Genomic DNA, 12,814 nt, shown 5'->3' with positions numbered 1-12,814 from the left:
GGTAACCCCAGCCACTTCAAATGAATAGCATATAACCACCATCTTCAGAAAGAAAAGCCCCTGAAGATACTTCTGGTCAGCCAGATGTGTTAGTCCAAGCCTTTAATCCCAGCATTGGAAAAGCAGAGGCAGGCAGATCCAGAGAGAGTTCTAGGACAGCTGGGCTACACAGAGAAACCCTGCATCAAGAAAGAAAAGAGGGAGCAAAGGAGGGAAAGAGAGAGGGAGGGAGGGAGGGAAAAAGGAAGAAAGGAAGGAACAAATGAACGAAGAAAGAAGGAAGGAAGGAAGGAAGGAAGGAAGGAAGGAAGGAAGGAAGGAAGGAGGAAAAAAGCCACTTCTGGTCTAGAAGCAAATTGTTCTGTAATTGCTTGCAGTGGGAGAACTCCAAAAGGCAAAGTTCATCTCACATGATTCTTTTATGTCCTACAAAGCACAGTGCTCTGGGCTGGGCCAATGGTAAACCTTTCATACTTGACTATACACTGCCTAGCAATGATGTACAGGTGCAAAAAAAGCTATGCAGGATTTTAAATACAAGTAAAACATTCTTTTTCCTAGGTGTGATGGCTCACCCAGATTCCAGGATCAGGGAGGCTAAGGCACGAGGACTGCAAATTCAAGGACTGCCAGGGCTGCACAGCAAATTTCAAGCTACCTGGGGCTACATAGTGAGAGAGACTTTGTCTCAAAACAAATAAAGAAGGAGCTGGCATGTGATGCATGCATATAATGCCAGCACATGAGAGACAGAGGCAAGAGAATCAGGTGTTCAAGATTAGCACACACTACATAGATTTGAGGACAGCCCAGGCTGTCTCAAAAACAAACAAACAAACAAACAAAAACTAGGCATGCTGGTGCAGACCTTTAATCCCAGCACTTGGAGGCAGAGGATCTGGATCTTTGTGAGTTCCAGGACAGCCAGGGCTACATAATAGTGACTCTATCTCAGAAAACAAAATACACAAACATCAAAAGAGGCCAAGACAGAGCACTTCCAGAAGAATCTAAACAGCGGCTTGGCACAAATTCCTGGGCTTCTCTCCCTCTGGAATGACAAAGCTGGGGCTCAGCTTTGTTTTCAGACCTTGGAACAGCATGGGTTGTAGTTACAACTGACCCATACTTTCAAAATTCATTGCTACAGTCTCACTTTGCCCTTTGCCTTGCACAAGTGAACACCTTTGATTTGATAAATTGAATTGGCAGAATGGAGAATGTTGTAAACTGCAGCAAACAAGGATATAAACAGGAAGCAACAGCCAACTCCACCAGCTCCCACTCAGGTAGTGTGGATAAAATATCTGTGTCCAGAGACTGCAAGGAAGTCCCCACCTCACCCCCAAAAGTGTCAAGCCTCCAGAAAGAGAGAAATCCTAGAGATGCACCTTAAACTTATATATGGATCTAACTCCTTTCTTTTGCAGTCTCTTGGGTTCTAAGCTCTCAAGACTTCTGGAAGTCTGGGAGACTGCCAGCCAGGACCATACTGAAACCAGGCCACACTAGAAACAACCTGATTTCTTTAGAATCCAGGCAGTGGTGGCACATACTTTTAATCCTAGAAACTGGGAGGCAGAGGTAGGTGGATCTCTTTTGAAGCCAGCCTGATTTACAGATCAAGTTCCAGGACAGCCAAAATTGTACAGAGAAACCGTCTCCAAAAACAAAACAAAACACACACAGGAAGGAAGGAAGGAAGGAAGGAAGGAAGGAAGGAAGGAAGGAAGGAAGGAAGGAAGGAAGGAAGGAAAAAGCAAGCACTCAAATTGAGTAACTGGGTGAGGTGGTGCCTGCCTGTAATTCTAGCATTTGTGAGGGATTTGAGAGTTCCAGGTTGACCTGTAATCCAGGACTCAGGCAGATGAAGCAGAATGGTTTCTGAGCAGAAGCTATACTAGACTACAAGATCCTCCCTCCCCACTCTACACCCCAAAAAGAGACCCAAATCAGGATCACACTCTCTTCAGTATACCAGGCTCTCTGGATTCAAGGACTATCCCAACCAGAGGTACTAGCCTAAATGACCCTGACAAGAAAAGCCATCTCAAAGCATCTAAATGCACCTTCTCTTCAGCAAGGCCCAGCAGGTGCAATTAATTCCAAATTGTGCTTCTTTTACAAGAACAGTTTCAGCTTTTGCTACACGGCCCTTAGTGTTTGTCTCCAAAATGAAAGTAGATCTTACTGAGTATTTATTCACTTTTGTGAGGATAAGATATTAAAACCTTTATAAGATTCAAATGGTAGGAAGAAAATACAAAGAATAAAGTTTAAAAACTAGAGCGCTGGCTGCTTTTCCAGAAGGTCTGAGTTCAATTCCCAGCACCCACATGGTAGCTTACAACCATCTATAATGGGATCCAATACCCTCCTGTCGAGCAGAAGAACATGGAGAGCACTCAAACATAAATAAAAAATCTTTCAAAAAACACTGACTTTAAAAAAAAAAATACACTCTACTGCAGAGAGAGAGAGAGAGGAAGCCGTCATGCTGAGTTAGACCTGGGGCGGTTCTTCTGCCTTCTAAAGAGGAGTCTATATCCCTTGTGAAAGGTCCTTATAGCCACCTCTGGACCACTCAAAACTTTTTCAGTTAAAAAAAAATAAAAGCCTTTAATCCCAGCATGTGGAAGGCAGAGACAGGCAGATCTCCTCTGAGTTTGAGGCCAGCCTGGACAGCCAGGACTATATAGAACCCCTCTGTCTCAAAAAAATTTAAATAAAATTCAATAAACATTTTAAAGTTTCAGAATCTTTCAGGGTCCCTAATAACTCTGGAACTTTTAAAACAAGATATAAGCTAAAGCCATGTAGACTTCACTCACATACTCCTTCTCTTCACTCAACCTTGTCAGTCTTTTTACAACTACAAACAGACATCGCATCCTGTCTTGTCTACTGGAGTTTGTTAATAAGAATGAAGGGCTTTGCACACTGCCCCATTCAGCTGAGATAATTTAAAAGTGCAACAGGGTTACTTTTGGCTCATGGTTTCAGAGGGTTCCAGTTTGGCCCTGCTGCTTTGGGCTGGGGTGCAGTGTTGCATTAAAAAACAATAAAGGGCTATCATTACCTCTTGATTTAACACCTTCAGATTCTGAAATGTAGACAGTAAAGGTCTTAACTGAAATCACACAGTAAACATTGATTGGCAATACCAAACTTGAAGTCATTTACTTTTCTGGGAGGCATAAAGTTATGCACTAGATAAATTGTATCAAAATATGCTTCCCTGCTGTCAAAATAAAAGCTAAAAAAAATAAAAACTTTCTTAAATGTAATATAATTTTCTAGAGGAGATCATATTCTACACTCCTGGAGCAAGCAATAGACCAGATGCCAGAAGTAGACAGACTCAGGTTTTAGGTATATGCAACTATTCTAACTCATGGACACCAATTTTCAGAATTCTTCATCATTCAAAGTATTCCTATTTTTATAAAAGAGAAAGTTAAATATACATACAAAAATAAGAATGGAAGCAAAGATCTAACATAAATATCAAAATGGCTTGGAAATGAAACTCAGTGGGAGAACACTGGCTTATCATGCACAAAGGACCTGGGTTAAACCTCCAGGATCCTAAACAATACAACTATCAAATATTAAACTGGGTATAGCCAAGCCTGTAATCCTAGCCCTTCTTGGGAGACAGAAAGATCAGTTCAAGGCTAGCCTTGGCTACAATGAAACCCTGTTTTAAGAAACAAGAACAGGGGCTAAAGAGATGGCTCAGCAATTAAAAGCATTGACTGCTCTTCCAGAGGACTCAGGTTCAAATCCCAGCACCCACATGGCAGCTCACAGTCTGTAACTCCAGTTCCAGGGTATCTGACATAAATAGTAAAACACCAATGCACATTTTTTTAAAAAATTAAAAATAACTAAGAAAAGTATTTGTTTAAAAATTTTTAAAAAGAAAGAAAAGAAACTACAAAAGCCAGGTTTCAGGGGTGGAGGGGTGGCTAGGGAAATAGAAGGGTGTTCTTGGTTCTTAAAAACAAGAAAACTGGCCAGGCAGTGGTGGCTCATGCTTTTAGTTTTAACAGGGAGGCAGAGGCCTCCCTGAGTTCAAGGACAGCCTGGTCTACAGAGTGAGTTCCAGGAACTACACAGAGAAACCCTGTTTCAGAAAAGCAAAACAAACAAAAAAGAAACAGCAATTTTAATTAAATGTTAATGATAGTTCTGAATAGTTTGGCAAGTTTTATTTCCTTTGTATTCCTATCTGCATCTCCTAATTTTTCTTCATGAATATATGTACATATGTACATAAAATAATTACATATTTTAGAGATTTTTTATAAGAATTTCACCTTAATTACATGTGTATTTTCATGTGCCTAAGTGTGGGTACGTGCACATGAGTTCAGGTGCCCATAAAGGCAGAAGAGAGCATCAGTCAGATCTGCTGAAGCTAGAATTACAGGTGTGGTGAACCTCCTGGTATAGATATGGAAACCCAACTCAGGTCCTCTGCAAGAACAGTAAGTGCTCTTAACTACTGAGCCATCTCCACAGCCCCAAGTTTTAGAGTTTTAAAAGAAAACATCATCTACACTCTGGGTTATTTCCTGAACAATTCCAATGCACATACCCATACTACAATTTAGCCCAAAACTACCCCTATACCACAGCATCTCCATGTAAGTACATGGAACTGCTAGCTTAGTTCTAAAGAACCTCTCTCATCAAATTTCCTTTTTTCTAAAATGTATTTATTTATTTGTTTGTTTATTTATTTATTTATTTTGAGTAAGAAAAGGTCTCATGTTGGCCAGGCTAACCCTGAACTTGTCAATATTTTTCAAAGTTACTCTTCCTATTTTATCTAAGTTTCATAAGCACAGGATCTCACCCAGACAGATAATACAGCTCCATTCACTCTGTCAACAATTATTACCAACAGTACAGAATAGTACTTGAAGACAGACTAAAGCAGAGAAAATGTTCACGTCCATGTACCTGAGAAAAACAAATGGGAACTGAGAGAGTTTGTAAGGTGCCCTAGTGATAGACAGAAAGGGGAAGAGAGGTGGGGACAATGGTCAGAGGACAGAAACATCTGTCATTCTATTGTTCCATTTTTACAATTAATAGTTTAATTTTACTCATCAGTTTCCTCCAAGTTTACTTAATGAGTCAGACTCCCTGAATCAGCTGAAAACTTCACTAAACTCAAGTTTTGGTCTCCAAATCTAGGAATTGATACTGAAGCCCAGCCCCCTCCCCCGCCCCCCCCCCAAAGACAAAGCTGCCCAAGACTGACAGCGGCCATTGCTCTCCAGCTGCAACAGCCAAATGGAATGCATGAGCTGTATCTAATGCTCTCTGGTACTTCACCATGGCTTACAGAATAAAACAAACTTCTTGACCTGTCTCTCATATAACCCTGTTTCCCAGCCTCATTCTTACTAACCTGCAAAAATTCCTCTTTGTCCTCCAAAGTTCAATTCAGAAATCACCTACTCCCTGAAGCCTTCCTTTTCCCCCCTCCCCCAGGCATTTTTTAGGACATCACACCTCCCAGGCTGGCTTCAAACACTACAGAGCTGAGCTCCTTCCTGATCTTCTTCCTCTAGGATTACAGGACTGGGCCACCACAACCTGCCCCCAGTAGCCCTTTAACCACCACAATATTAAAGAATTTAAATCATGATTATAATCCACTTATTAAAATAATTGACTTTTCCTATAAACTACTGAAAAGAAAATGGTATCTAATGGTTCTCGCTTTTTAAGTTTCAACATAGTGTCAAATCATGAAATGAGGGATCAATGCTGAATGACTGATCATATAGAAACAGTATTGGCATTAAGTTATTAAAAGGAAAGAAGAGGGAAAGGAGATAGTTACACAAAATTAAAGAACTAAATTATCACGGGGGGGGGGGGGGGGGGGCCAGTGGTGGCATAAACTTTTAACCCCAGCACTCTGGAGACAGAGGCAGGAGGATCTTGGAGCTGAAGTCAGCCTGGTCTATAGAGAGAGTTCCAAGGCTACAGAGAAACCCTGACTTGAAACAAAACAAAACTGAATTATCTATTTAGTCTTATTCAAAATAGTCACAATATAGCTAAGAAGTGGCAAGACTTTTTTTAGTTATGGAAACTAATATTATTGAACAAACTGCTAAACTATATAGCTCAGTTTTATCTGCATATCACTTTATGAAGTAGATACTTGAAGATAAGGAAACTGAGGCATAAGCAGGGTTAAATAATTTAATATCTATGTGAACAAGTGTCAAGATAAAAGTAAAGTCCTGCAGTCTTACTCCAAAGCTGGTGAGCACTGGAATGAGGCAAGCTGTTACAATCATAACTGTGGACACATCACATCACCTCACCTCAGGACCTGAGAACCTTGTCTCCCAGCGTGTAGTAAGATAATGTACACAAAAATCATTCAGATGGGTTCTTCCACCTAGTAGACACTCAGAAATTCTACTTCGTTTTCCCTTGTTAAAAGCTAGGTAAAGAATTTACAGAGGAAAGGAGGTTCCACAAACTTGAGATCTTTTCAACAGAGAAATCCTTGCTTTATCTCAAAGTCAGAGCAGAACCCAGGCCAGAGGTCTTCTTACAAAATGCAAATACTCCTAATTACCCTAAATTACAACCCAACCTAAAAAAGGGCAAGCATCCCTGCAACCCAGGCCTGAGCGAGCAGGCAAGCAAGCCCAGCTCTCCACAGACTTAAATCTCCCCTCTCCCCTTTCTTCCTCTAGCCCCATGAACCTCTTTCACTTCCTCCAAGTTGCCAAGCTGTTCCACAAATGGTTAACTCTTAAGCCTCTTTATGAGTTAGCAGTGGTACTTCCTCCCGAAAACCTTCCCTGAGCCCCCAACTTAAATCATTCTCTTTCCTCATCTTTTTTCCCCCCTTGAACTCACCAGGGCGTTAACTTTCATATAGCCATTTCCTTTAGAGTTTTGTTCCAAAGACTCATCTGGACCAGGTAGAGCTCAAAGGCAGAGTCTATGCTCAGTGAGTGAGTGAGGCCCTAGGGTTGATTTCCCCCACTTCCCCCACTGCGAAACCAAACGAACACGAACACACACACACACACACACACACACACACAGAGAGAGAGAGAGAGAGAGAGAGAGAGAGAGAGAGAGAGAGAGAGAGAGAACAAAAAGACAGAGAGCCCTTCCTACCTTCTGGTAAGTCCCCTGTCATTGTAATGTTAATTAAATTCTCCCTGAGCCCAGGAGTACTGAAGTCTATGTGTCCCAGCATTCAAAAGGATGAGGCAGGAAGATCTAGACAGGCCAGTTAGGAAGACTTAGTTAAAACTGTATTTACAAAGAATAAAACAAAAATCACCCACCCCTTAGCTCAGATTCTCCTTCCCTCTTCTCTTTTTTCCTTTAGTATCTAGTGCTTTGTAACATACTGAATGTTTATTAGACACACTAGAAGGAAACTCCACAAGGGTAGTTATTTTTCATTGCTTATATTTAATGACAAATATTTTCTTTAATTACTGGACTTTGTCTTGAGGCTAAGGTCTCCCAACACTAACACAGTATCTCCAAAACCTAGTTCAGTCATGACCCCATACTACAAGTGCCCAGAAAAATTTTTTACAATCAGACATGGTTGCCTTAAGTCCCAACTACCGGGGAGGTTAAAACCTGAGCTTGGTAGCCAACCTGACTAAAACGGGGGAGGGGGAGGGAGGAGTAATTGTTAAACGAACCAAAGCCATCGTCAGTGGAACAGCAGAAAATGGTTAAAAAAAAAAAAAAATCAGCACCGAGCTGCCCCTTCTCTTTCATGGTGTAATGTTCCTGCTACCTGTTAGTTTAGCAAACAGACGTCTGAGATCCCACTGAGCACCCATCAGGCCCAGCACACGGTGTGCTCAGCCGGTGTACACCTGACACAAGCACCCTCTAAGCCCTACACGAACACAGACCTGGGGGTAAACGGGCAAACCCTGGTCCAAAAACCATTTACCCACCCAAGTCCCACTCTCCTCCTCATGAAGGAACTGTGTAGGCTAGTCCTGGATACAAAACCCACAGGCTCCCTAGGTGGGCCTGTGGGCTTATTCCAACCCTGGACTTTTAATGTCACCTCTGGCCTGCTCATGAAAATAGTTAAAAATCCCTAACCACCTCCAATAATCCCGCGGTCCTCAAGAGCAAGCATATCTAAGGTCATACGGACCCCTCCCCCTCACAAAAGCTGAGCCAAGGCCAGGAGGCCATCTGTCCAGCAGACGCTCCCCTGTCCTCCCCCTGGGTCACACGGAACCTAGACCCTAGGTTGGCAGGAAGGGTCCCCGCAGAGAGATAAATTCGCCCCTGATCAACAGGCCTGGTCACCCCCCTGAAGACCCCAACTCTGGAGGAAGAAGACTTGTCTGCCCCGGGAGAAACCTCCCCGGGGGTCAGAACTTGGGCGTAGAGGAGGGGTGACGGAGGGGCGCCGAGGAGGGCCGACGCTCCGAGTGTCTGCCCCGAGACGGCGCCTGGTCCTCGCGCGGCGGGGACCGTGGAGCTGACAGGGCGTCCCAGCCGGGCGAAGTGCACCGTTATCCCTGCCCGGGCCGGGGGCTCGGCGGGCGGCCGCCTGTGGCGCGCGGGACGACAGCGGCGTGCCCGGGCCGCCCCTGAGCGGCGGGCGGCTGCGGCGGCGGCGGAAGGGGCCGGCGACCCGGGCCGGGGGCGGGGTGGGGTGGCGGCCGGGGCCCGCCTGGCGGCGGTCGGGGGAAGTGGCTGCCGCCTCGGGCGGCGGGCAGGGTCCGCCAGGCTGCAGGGCCGGGCCGCGGCGCGGGCTCCGAGCCCGCTCTCCTCGGACTCCCCTGCCCGAGCTGGAGCAGCTGGGGCGGTGGCCTCGCCCTGTCCGGGCGGCGGGGGGCGCTTACCTGGCGGCGGCGGCGGCAGCGGCAGGCCCCGGGCTCGGCCGCGCGCGTCCCCAGCGCCGGCTGCGGGAGCCACAACATGGCGACGGCGGTGGCGGGCGGGGCTGCGGCTCCGGGGGCGGAGCGGGGGCGGGAGCCGGGCTGGCGGCGGGACCTGGCTGAGGCCGCGGGTGGGGAGGGCGGGCGGAAGGCGACTCGGGCCTGGGCACCGGCCAGGGCGGTGCGGCTGAGGAGCTGCCCCGGCCCGGCCGGGCCTCGCGCCTTCCGCCTCGGGCGAGCGCGACCCTGGCGACGCCGCCGCGAGGCGGGGCGGGGCGGGCGGGGACGGCGCTACACAGAGCTCCGGGACTCCGACCTGGGCTGGGGCCCGCCGCCCTCCGCGCGGCCTCACACCCTGGGCGGGCGCGGCCCGCTCCTCTCCTGGCCGCCTGGGCCTCTGGAGCTCTGATACGCCTCTGAGGCCTCGCTGCGGCCCAGGCCGCCCGCTAGAGGGACGACTTGTGCGTTCGCGGCGGCGGGCAGAACGGACGGCGAGCGCCCCGGAGCCCGGACGAGGTCGTCTTCACGTAGACCTGGCCGAGCGGGGCCTAGTCATGGCTGTTAAGTGAAAGGAGGCAGGAGTTGGCGTGGGCCTGGGCACTCGGGAGCGCCCTAAATGGCTGGTCATCGTAAGATACAAGGACATGCTCGCAAGCTTGGAGAGGCGTGGGGCGCTCAGACATGTTGTCTCTGGGGGAACCAAGGGAGGCGCGGGGGAGCGGAGTCGGGGGCTGGTAAGCTCTCAGGGTGGACTGGTCATTCATGGGCTCCCCGGGGAAGCTATAACTGCAGGGCAAGAACTTGGAGAGGCTGGCAGAAGACTACGAGGGTGACCCGCAGGACTTTCCGAGAACATGAAGTACTTGGGTCTGCAGCATTAAGGCAACAAGGAGGTCGGAGTTCCCTGCAGGATAGTTAAGCATGGAGAAGTTCCTTCTGAAGAAACCAGGAGGAAAGAGGCGACACTTTGCAAAAGGGCTGGAACTGACATTCGGCTGGGGCCTGCTCTGACTGAGCCAAACGCTTGGATGAGGAGTTTAGTGATAAAGCAATGAAGGCAGTTAAGAGAAATGGTTTCAGAAGTTTGGCAGGGAGATGGAGAGGAAACTAGGCCTCTAAATTAAGGAGGAGTAAAAGAAAGGTTTGTTTTTGGTTTTCCAGTTTGAAAAGGAGAGCTCAAGTAAAGAAGCCACAGGGAGATAGAATAATTTATACTGCGCACCCCAGAAAAGATAGGGAGTGGGGAGAAGGAGATCCAAGAAAAGGCTGTCTTATCCAACAAGATCCAAAGGGTGAATAAAGATAGAAATATTTCTCCAGTGTGGTGCATGTGTAATCCCACCTCTTAGGGGTTGAGGCAAGAGGACCTTAAGTTCAAGGCCAGCTGGTATTAGACATTAAAAGAGTGACTTAAAAACAAAAAAAGAAAGAGAAGAGGGAAGGATTATTTATTTGAGACGGGTTTCTCTGGGTAGCTTGGGCTGTCCTGGGACTCACTCTGTAGACCAGGCTGTCCCCAAAAGAACTCGGAGATCTGCCTGCCTCTGCCTTCCTCATGCTGGGATAAACTGACAACATGTCCCTCGAGACTTACTTTTTTAATATGGGGAATCATGCATGCTTCCACATATTAACTACCAGGATGTCCTTACAAGGCATCCATAAACAGGTAGATTCTCTGTCTTTTAAACTTTAGCTACAGTTGGTTCAAACTCCCATACCATAGTGGTATGAATGGCTGTAATGCCAGCATTCTACACCTGACACGGAAGGCAGGATATTGAGGAATGTAAGGTATACCTTGGCCATAGATCTACTTTGAGACCAACTTGAGCTACATGAGATCTTGCCCAACCCCACCCCCAAAAAAAATAAAACAATAAAATCTATACCACTTAGTATAGGAAATAAAACAATATAGCTGACATTATCTCTAGAAGTTTGTGAGGCACTTGATTATTTTTTTCTCTCTCTCTAAATATCTTTGGCCCCAACTTCTTTATTTTGTGTGCATTCCTGTGTCTGTATGGGTGTGGAAGTCAGAGGACAACTTGGGAGAGTCAGGTCTCTGCTTTTCCCATGAGAGTCCCAGACATTGAAGTTGGATCATAAGGCTTGGTAGCAAGAGTCCTTGTCACTGAACAATCTCTCATCAGCCCTATTCCTAAACTTGTTTAAAACCTTACAAACCAACAAAAAACCCTTTCCCTCTCAGGAGATGTGTTTCCATTCCCTGGTTATCACTTCATTTATACCCCTACCCCCAATAATGCACTATACCTGTGAACAAAATAGCCAGGATAATAAGGTGTTAAATAAACTTGAGGGGTTTTTTGTTGTTGTGTTTTGTAGCCACTAACCCTGGAAAGATGACTCGGTGGTTAAAAATATAGACTGCTCTTACAGAGCACCTGTTTGACTCCCAGCACTCACATCAAGCCCTCTGACCTCTTCAGGCACTGGTATTCATGTGCACACACACACACACCCCTTTCAAATAACAGTAAAAATCATGTCCATGGGCCAGTGAGGTGGCTCAGTGGGTAAAAGTGATTACGGCATAAGTATGAGGACCTGAGTCTGATTCCCCTGCATCCACATAATCCAGGCACATAGTATGATTATTTGTAACCCTAGCACTCCTGTGGGTAGGTAAGAGCCCGAGAAAACAGAATCCTTGGAAGTTCAGGGCCCAAGTAGCCTGGCCAGCACAGCACAAAAACTATAAGCAATTCCATCCAAAGTGAGGAAGGAAAATGAGGGCCAATACCTGAGGTTATCCTCTAACCCCTACATGCATGCCATGTTTCAAACTTTCCCACACCATCACAGAACATACACAGATGAATGCGTCATTATCTACACACACACCGACTTCAAAGAAGATTTAGGAAAGGCAATCAGAATAAGATCTTTTAGGTGTATATAGGACTCTAGCAATCAAAATGGTCTAGGTGAGGAGACTGTCCCAGGTAAAGGAGATAGTCCAAAGACCAAGAATACCCACCATGATGACTTTTGGGCCATAGCCCAGAACTGTAGTAGAGTAGGTCAGCCTGTCTGGGAGGTCAGGGGAGGACTAAAGCACAAGTGAGTCAGGCTGAACTCTAGATGTCCCAGACCTAGATGAACCACTGGAACTTGAACTGTGCTGGCAATACAGTGTAATGTGGATTCCCCCCATTATTTCTTACTCAGTGAGACTATAGGCATTAGCCCTTTGGTCCTAATAATGGGACGTTGACTCCGAACAATGAGACAGGGAAAACAACTAGTGTATTCCAGTTGTTTACACAATGAAAATTGGCCATTGCTTCTCTGATTATTTTTTTCTTCACAAGACAATAGAGTTTGTGTAGAGAGAAATTATGGGGGTGGGTGGAGAAACTTTAAACTAGGGTTGTTGACTGTTTGGTTTTTTGTTAAATTTTAAGATTTTATTTTCTATGTGTGAATATATACTATGGATGGTGGGTGTTCTCAGAGGCCAGAAAAAAGTGTGTAGACACATGAAGGCTGCTAAATGACCCTGAACCTGGGAGTCGTAGGTGGTAGTGAGCTGCCTGGTGTGGATACTGAGAACCAAAGTGACAAGTTGGTTCTTCTGGAAGAACAGCAAGTACTCTTAACTACTGAGCCATCACTCCACTTTGTCATCTTTCCACCCGTGTTTGACTTTTGAGACAGAGTCTGTCTCTGATCTGGCTGTATTAGAATTTAACTTTGTAGCCTACCCTGGTTTTGGACTTCTCGTCCTCTTTACTTCCCAAGCACATACCACCACACCCAATTTATGTAGTATTGGGGACCAAACTCAAGGCCTTACAGATGCTAGATAAGTCTTATACTAGCTGAGCTATATTCCTAGCCCCTTAATTTTTGTTTTTGAG

General features: G+C 46.0%; 1 protein-coding gene across 2 annotated transcripts in view; it reads right to left on the bottom strand.

Annotated features, from left to right (window-relative positions):
• Nucleotides 1-9,142, bottom strand: part of Znf592 (zinc finger protein 592) — a 49,076-nt gene extending 39,934 nt beyond the window's left edge. Inside the window, exon 1 of one of the 2 annotated variants that reach the window (XM_051206578.1) lies at nucleotides 8,889-9,142. The gene's annotated coding sequence lies outside the window, so the exon portion shown is untranslated. The remainder of the gene's footprint in view (nucleotides 1-8,888) is intronic. The other variant, XM_051206576.1, reaches the window with a different exon arrangement.
• Between the last annotated feature and the right edge of the window lie 3,672 nt (nucleotides 9,143-12,814).

Source organism: Phodopus roborovskii, unplaced genomic scaffold (genome assembly GCF_943737965.1).
Source record: "Phodopus roborovskii unplaced genomic scaffold, PHOROB, whole genome shotgun sequence".
NCBI classification, from domain to species: domain Eukaryota; kingdom Metazoa; phylum Chordata; class Mammalia; order Rodentia; family Cricetidae; genus Phodopus; species Phodopus roborovskii.
The sequence above is the reverse complement of the archived record's forward strand: the minus strand, read 5'-3'. Positions and strand labels throughout refer to the sequence as shown.